Raw genomic sequence first — 7,778 nt, 5'->3', positions numbered from 1 at the left:
CTCAGTAGCTCTGCCAAAAATACCACTGTGCCATGTTTATAATTATAGTTACATACTGTATATTTGCTTCCAATTTAAGCAGCCAGGACTGCGTATGAACTAGGACGTTTTTCCTTTTCTGAAAATAAAACTGTAATCACACTCAATCTCTCTGATCACAGTATACCCTTTTAGGATGACTGTGGGTGATTGGGAATCTCCAATCACGTGTGTGTGTGTGTGTGTGTGTGTGTGTGTGTGTTGGTTTGTATTGAAGACATGTCTGACCCAGTAGACTAATTCAGAAAGGTCTATACAGGCATGGGCTAAGTTTACCAAGATCAGGGGTCAATTTGGGGAAATAGTTCATATCTAGACTAATAAAAGGCTACTGATTTTTAGATAGATAGATAAATAGATAGATTCTATTTGATACCTTGGAAGACAACATACAGTGCATACGGAAAGTATTCACAGTGCTTCACTTTTTCCACATTTCGTTATGTTACAGCCTTATTCCAAAATTGATTCAATTCCTTTTTTCCTCAAAATTCTACACACAATACCCCATAACGACAACATGAAACGAAAATATAATATGTACATAAGTATTCACAGCCTTTGGTCAATACTTTGTTGTGGCGCCTTTGGCAGCAATTACAGCCTCAAGTCTTTTGGAATATGAAGCCACAAACTTGGCACACCTATCTTTTTTGCCAGTTTCGCCCATTCCTCTTTACAGAACCTCTCGACCTCTATAAAGTTGAATGGGGAGCGTCGGTGCACAGCCATTTTCAGATGCCTCCAGAGAGGTTCAATGGGATTCTGGGCTCTGGCTGGGCCACTTTATAGGACATTCACAGAGTTGTCCTGAAGCCACTCCTTCGATATCTTGGCTGTGTGCTTAGGGTCGTTGTCCTGTTGAAAGATAAACCATCGCCCCAGTCCGAGGTTAAGAGCACTCTGGAGCAGGTTTTCTTCCAGGATGTCTCTGTACATTGCTGCATTCATCTTTCCCTCATTCCTGAATAGTCTCCCAGTTCCTGCCGCTAAAAAACATCCCCATAGCATGATGCTGCCACCACCATGCTTCACTGTAGGGATGGTATTGGCCAGGTGATGGCTACCATGTGCCTTTTACTGTGCTTCCGTCTGGCCATACAGGCCTGATTGGTGGAGTGCTACAGCGATGGTCGTCCTTCTGGAAGGTTCTTCTCTCTCCACAGAGGAGCTCTGTCAGAGTGACCATTGGGTTATTGGTCACCTCCATAACTAAAGCCCTTCTCCCCCGATCACTCAGTTCAGAGGGACGGCCAGCTCTAGGAAGAGTCCTGGTGGTTCAAACTTCTTCCATTTACGGATGATGGAGGCCACTGTGCTCATTAAGAGCAGCAGACATCTTTTCTGTACCCTTCCCCAGATCTATGACTCGAGACAATCCTGTCTCAGAGGTCTATAGACAATTCCTTCAACTTCATGCATGCACTGTGGGACCTTATATAGGCAGGTGTGTGCCTTTCCAAATCATGTCCAATCAACTGAATTTACCTTTAATCAGTGGAAACAGAATGCACCTGAGCTCAATTTTGAGGTTGATCGCAAAGGCAGTGACTACTTCTGTACAAGTGAATTCTTCGTTTTTTATTTTTAATAAATTTGAAAAAAATCTCAAACACACTTTTTTTTAAAGTTGTCATTATGGGGTATTATGGGTAGAATTTTGAGGGGGGGATTAATGTAATAAGGAACTAGATGTACCGCATAGCGGTACAAAATATGACCGCCGCTCAGTCCTGTACATCCATTCCGCGAAAATAAATCATATTAATGAATTTATCTCCATCTTCTACTCCATCCCCCACTCTTGAAACTTTTGTGTATACTTGTTTGGAATGTGTGTGTGCACACATTCCGCACACAAAGTAGCCTACTGGCGCTGCAAAGGTGAATAGATTTGTTTCTGGGCCAAAAAATTTGCAGCATTGTTATAAAACCTTTAAAATCTCTAAACAATCAAAAGTAGGGCAGTTCATCACAGTCCATCCATTGCAACTAGACTGATGAAAGGTACACCTGTAGGCTACATTGTATTTGGGAAAAGCAGAAGGTAGCAGCATAATGTATTTATTTATTTATTATTAAACAAAACAATCCCTGTCAGTTCCATGCAGTTTTCAACAGCTATCAAGAACAGAGGTCATGTCAAGGATTTTTGTGAATGTTTCTTCTTGTACATATGCATAAGTTTAGTCATCTAGTTCATATGATATTCAGCTTTATTGTCAATGCACAAATGAAATACCAGTAGTCTAAAACAAAATGCCGTTTTACCCAGTGGTGCAAATAACTGACATGTCCAAAAAGGCCTTCATGAAATGCGTTGGGAGACTGTTCATACACATTTTAACGGGCAAAGTTGAAGAGCTACTGTCCGTTATTGTTTGTGCAAATAATATGCTGATTCATGTTCCCTTGCATTTTGCAACTATGAGGTCCATGGTTAGTCTGGCTTTCGCCAGACCAAGCTCAATCTTTTGACGCAATCTTTTGATTTTCACCCAGCCTAGTCCATGGTAGGCGCCCGATAGAAATATTGTTTAATTTTGCGATTGAGATATCCACGCACTGGCACGCATCTTTCAGGTAGCCTATATATTTTCCAGGGGCGTCACTAGACCTTATTCACTGGGGCACGTGCCTTAGTAAAAGTCTCCAGTGCCCCAGTAAAATTCTAGCGCTGCTCTCGCTGGAAACGGCATTCATGAGCGCATCTCCGTGCCTGCTTTAGTCATGACTCGAGCCTGTCACTTACCAGCCAATAAAAAACAAACAAGGAAAAAAAGAAAGGGGCCATAATAGCCAATCAGGAAATAGCACCTCTGTAGCTGGGTAAGATTGAACGCAACAACCAATGAAAATCATTCACATGATTCTTCCGAGTGTTTCGTTGTACTGCACACACATACACTGTGGATTGTGGAATCACTTTGAGCATAGAGTAAGTCGTCCCCTGTTTTAATGTTACAACAAATTCTCAACTTGTTTGACAGAAAATATGACAAGTTGATCGATGTTAGAGAATGTTGCCCACATAATTAGCATCCGTGTTCTAATGCTTAGCGTCAAATTTGTAGCCTAAATTTAGCAGTTTACCAGCTTGTGCTCTCTCCCTGACACACACTCACACCATGCGTAGGCTGCATGCACACATGCGGACAATTAATAATGATTTACGTATAGTGTAGAGCAGGGGTCTCCAACCTTTTTGGGAATGAGGGCTACCTGAAGACCCGAAATCATATGGAGGGCTACTCATTTAAAACAAACATACCCTCACCCCTTTTTTGCGAGGGTAGTCCTCCTAAATAATAGGCCTATGTGATTTTTACTTTTAAATGATCATTATTTGTGCAGGCCTATACGTCTTTATATATTAAGCAACTGTATTTTCAAATTTAATATCAATAACCTATGCAACACTACCAACATTTTTGTTCAGTTTGTTCATTTCAAAGTTTGCATGGGGAATCTAATCTATTTTTTTTTTTTTTTTTTACAAAAAAACTTTCTTTTTGTGCAATTAATAATTTGGGTTACAATTTGTACCCAATTTATACCAACCCACCATTATGAATTCAGGGGATGTTTAAGTTCTGATTTCAGTGGACAATTCGGTTTTAACATTTCAATAGTAATCGCCCACACCACCCTAACATATGAAAACTCCTTTTAAAGTTATTGCACACCTGAAATGATCCATGATCTGACAAAAAAGGGTAATGCACAGTCCTGCTCAGTCATGCATGCTATAACATTTTTAGCGCTATTATACGGCAGTTGCCTACGGAGGAGAAAAGGCCTGTGAGCTAAAGCAATTGTTTTTCAGTCCTTGAACAATCATGCAAGAACCGTATTTGACGAACATGGAATGGCCACAGAACTTTTGCAAAGATATGCTTTCATTGGCTACACCAGACAAGCAAGTTTTTCCCCCTTTACTGTCTATGCGTGCGAGCAGCGTGTGCGCTCCGCTTCCGTTGTTGTTTAAAGATTGAATGGGAAACGGATTTGAAGCCAAAGGCTAAATTTTAACGCAGCTACAATTTATAAGGTATCACCAATATCAATTTATTGTTACAGATGTATGGCTACATACATTCTTAAAATGGTTCTGGTCTAGACTTAAATATCTATTGAAAACTTCACAATGGAGCGTGTTTTTAGAGCGTGATCTGCAGGTGACCTGTTGGCTATTTTTTAGAAAGTGCGCTGGGGGCGCCTCATAGCCGTCCCGCGGGCTACCTGGTGCCCGCGGGCACCGTGTTGGAGACCACTGGTGTAGAGAGTCCTGTAAAAGTAGCCTATACTGTTTGTGAAGCTGTCCTACTGTAAAACTAAACATAGCCTTCTGATAAACTATTCAGAGATGGACATCAGAAAATTCTTCCTGAACAGAGGCAGAGGGAGAGGAACAGTGAGGAGGGATGAGGAGGACGAGGGAGGTATGATAATTGCCTTCATTAACGGTAACATTAACATTTATGTTAAAGTGCTGTGATTTGATCAAGGGTTTAATGGCAAACTTAAATAAGTTTGCTGCATTTGCAAATGTAGCCTATAATAATCTACACAGACTCTGTGTAGATTATAGGATTTGGAAATGATCACCAAAAGTCAATATGAAGGCTTTAGTAGGCTAATTAAGATACAAAGAACTGCAGTATTGCCAGGATGACTATAGGACCCTTGCCTGGGAGGGAAGTATATCTCAATTTTGACTAAGCTTTCCCTTGTGTTAGTAGGAAAGCCTATTAAATTCATGTAGTGAGCATAGGCCTACTTATGCCTATGTGTTTGGATGTTGCTGGCTAGTGGTTCTTAGAACAATTGAGGGAGAGAGTGCTGGTCCTATAGTATGACAGTGACAATAATGATTTTGAAGCTTGTAGCCTACCCGTAGGCTAGCCATTTATTTCATATTGCGCGCACATTCTTTTTTTTAATGTATTGGGAGTTGGGGGCCTGTGCCCCAGCAAAGCTCTAGGTCTAGAATCGCCCCTGATATTTTCCATTAAAAAAACCATCACGTAGCGAACGTATTGTGGCTAACTCACTTAGCTCCTGTTAGTAGCCTAGGCTATGGTCATAAGCAAATGAGATGGCAGTCGAAAGATACAATTACTGCTGTTATCAATTTGCTTGGTAGCCTATAAACGCATTTATGGTTTATCCATCACTAAACCATGCCAATGGTAACATTATTTTACCTACATTCTGCTATTGATAGGATTAACGTAGCCTACCTGCAGTAAAAAACAAGCATGTCCGATAAACATTCTCAGATTTATTTCGGCTTCAAGAGGAAATGGGAATTACATGTCATGCAGAAATCATCCTACCCTTAGACTTTCTCTGCGGTAAACTACTGTAGCCTACTGGCTTGTCCTTGTAGGAAGCATAGTGTCTTTCCAACCCACTTTAGATTAACTTCCAACAAAATTACGTCTCACTGCAACGATGCGCCATCTAGTGGACAAACGACTACGTGACGCCAATACTGGAAATGCAGCCAAATTATTATTATGATGAATATTTGGGTTTCCTTTAATCCTACAGAATTTGTAATTATGTATCGGCCGTTCTAATTGCCGATACTGATGGTATACGTGTCTGTGTGTGTGTGTGCGTGTGTATATGTGTGCACCACCATCTACAGGCCAATGAGTGTACAGTCACTAAATGTACACATAACTTAATTTTTTAGACCCCCCCATGGATGAAATTCTACGAAACTTGGCATACCCCCAGAGAATGTCAGGTTAATCATACACATAAAATTTGGTGCAGTTCTGAACGTCTCAACTGAAGAGAAGGGCGATTAAAGCAGAATGATATTGCATTTTCATTTTTTACCGGGGGGGTGCAAATCACAAATGAGTGATTATGGGCTAGGTTGATGTGGGCCCTTGAGACCAACATACCATAAACATTTCTTCATCCTCGGTGCCACGGTTCAGGTAGTTATTTAGGAAAAACTGCATTTTTTGGGTTTCGGGGGGCCCAGCGCGGAGGGGGAGTGGCCCCCGGGGACCAAACGAAATTTTTCCGTAAAAGTCTAGTGGGGCTACATACCCACCAAATTTCATGTGCCCCGGTGTTTCGGTGCCCCAGGTATCGTTGACCAAAATTTCAGGAAGTAGATGACGGGAAAAAAAAAAAAAAAACTTTGACAATCCCTATATGACCGCTTCGCTAGCTTCGCTAGCTTCGCTAGCGGCGGTCATAATAAGGCTGTAACATAACAAAATGTGGAAAAAGTGAAGCGCTGTGAATACTTTCTGTATGCACTGTACAGAGATCTGCTTCTGATGCATTTTTACACATGCATGGTATTGTGCTTTGTGGTTTGTCATTGCGGTTTTTTTTATTATTTGCTTTTGTGTTTTGTGATTTGCCGTTGTGATGCGGAAGAGTATTAGGGCCACATGAAAAGAAAATATTTTAGAAAATTCCGAGACTTACTCTGTTATTATTATTATTTCCGCAAATGTGTGGATTTATCTCAAAAGAAAATTAGCGGAAATTTCAAAAATATAGCCTAGGCTACTCTTCCGTAAATATCGGACCTTCATTTTGATAGGAATAGGCCTACCAGTTGTTGCCACGGACCTAGACAATGTTTAGGCTATGACATGTTGGTAGGCTAAATAGCCTATGGCAAAACGACCCTCAATATTTGAAGTATGGATTCACGTATGCACTTATGGAGTTGAGGAATTGAAATGTGAAATGTGCCTAACTAGTCCAGTCATTTTAAGCCAAAATAGGGGTCAAGGTTGAACAAATTGCAACACAAGCAAACTTAACTGATTTTGAATCCTCAATATGTCCTGAGTAAGGGAAAAAAAGCCCCGAAGAATCCCAATAGGGGAAAGTTTCGAAAAAGACCCAAATAGACCCATGCGCCTATACAGTATTTTTCTCGCGTGAATAGGGGAAAAAAATTAACCTTCACATATCACCATGAAAATTACTGAGTTGATTACTTACATCAAGACAAACAAAAAATGTATTATAAGTTTTTTGAAATTGTTTGTTAACATGGGCAAACAGGGCATAATGTAACTACATATAGTTAATTATGACCGCCGCTAGCGAAGCTAGCGAAGCGGTCATATAGGGATTGTCAAAGTTTTTTTTTTTTTTTTTTTTTTTTTTTTCCCCGTCATCTACTTCCTGAAATTTTGGTCAACGATACCCGGGGCACCGAAACACCAGGGCACATGAAATTTGGTGGGTATGTAGCCCCACTAGACTTTTACGGAAAAATTTCGTTTGGTCCCCGGGGGCCACTCCCCCTCCGCGCTGGGCCCCCCGAAACCCAAAAAATGCAGTTTTTCCTCAATAACTACCTGAACCGTGGCACCGAGGATGAAGAAATTTTTATGGTATGTTGGTCTCAAGGGCCCACATCAACTTAGCCCATAATCACTCATTTGTGATTTGCACCCCCCCGGTAAAAAATGAAAATGCAATATCATTCTGCTTTAATCGCCCCTCTCTTCAGTAAAGACGTTCAGAACTGCACCAAATTTTATGTGTATGATTAACCTGACATTCTCTGGGGGTATGCCAAGTTTCGTAGAATTTCATCCATGGGGGGGTCTAAAAAATTAAGTTATGTGTACATTTAGTGACTCTACACTCATTGGCCTGTAGATGGTGGTGCACACATATACACATGCACACACACACACAGGCACCCACATACTATCGGTATTAGAACGGCCGATACATAA

Source organism: Alosa pseudoharengus, unplaced genomic scaffold, assembly GCF_046254945.1.
Source record: "Alosa pseudoharengus isolate Yale_2024_CS ecotype anadromous, Long Island Sound unplaced genomic scaffold, YU_APseudo_1.1 YU_APseudo_1.1_scf_5, whole genome shotgun sequence".
Lineage (NCBI taxonomy): Eukaryota > Metazoa > Chordata > Actinopteri > Clupeiformes > Clupeidae > Alosa > Alosa pseudoharengus.
The sequence above is the reverse complement of the archived record's forward strand: the minus strand, read 5'-3'. Positions refer to the sequence as shown.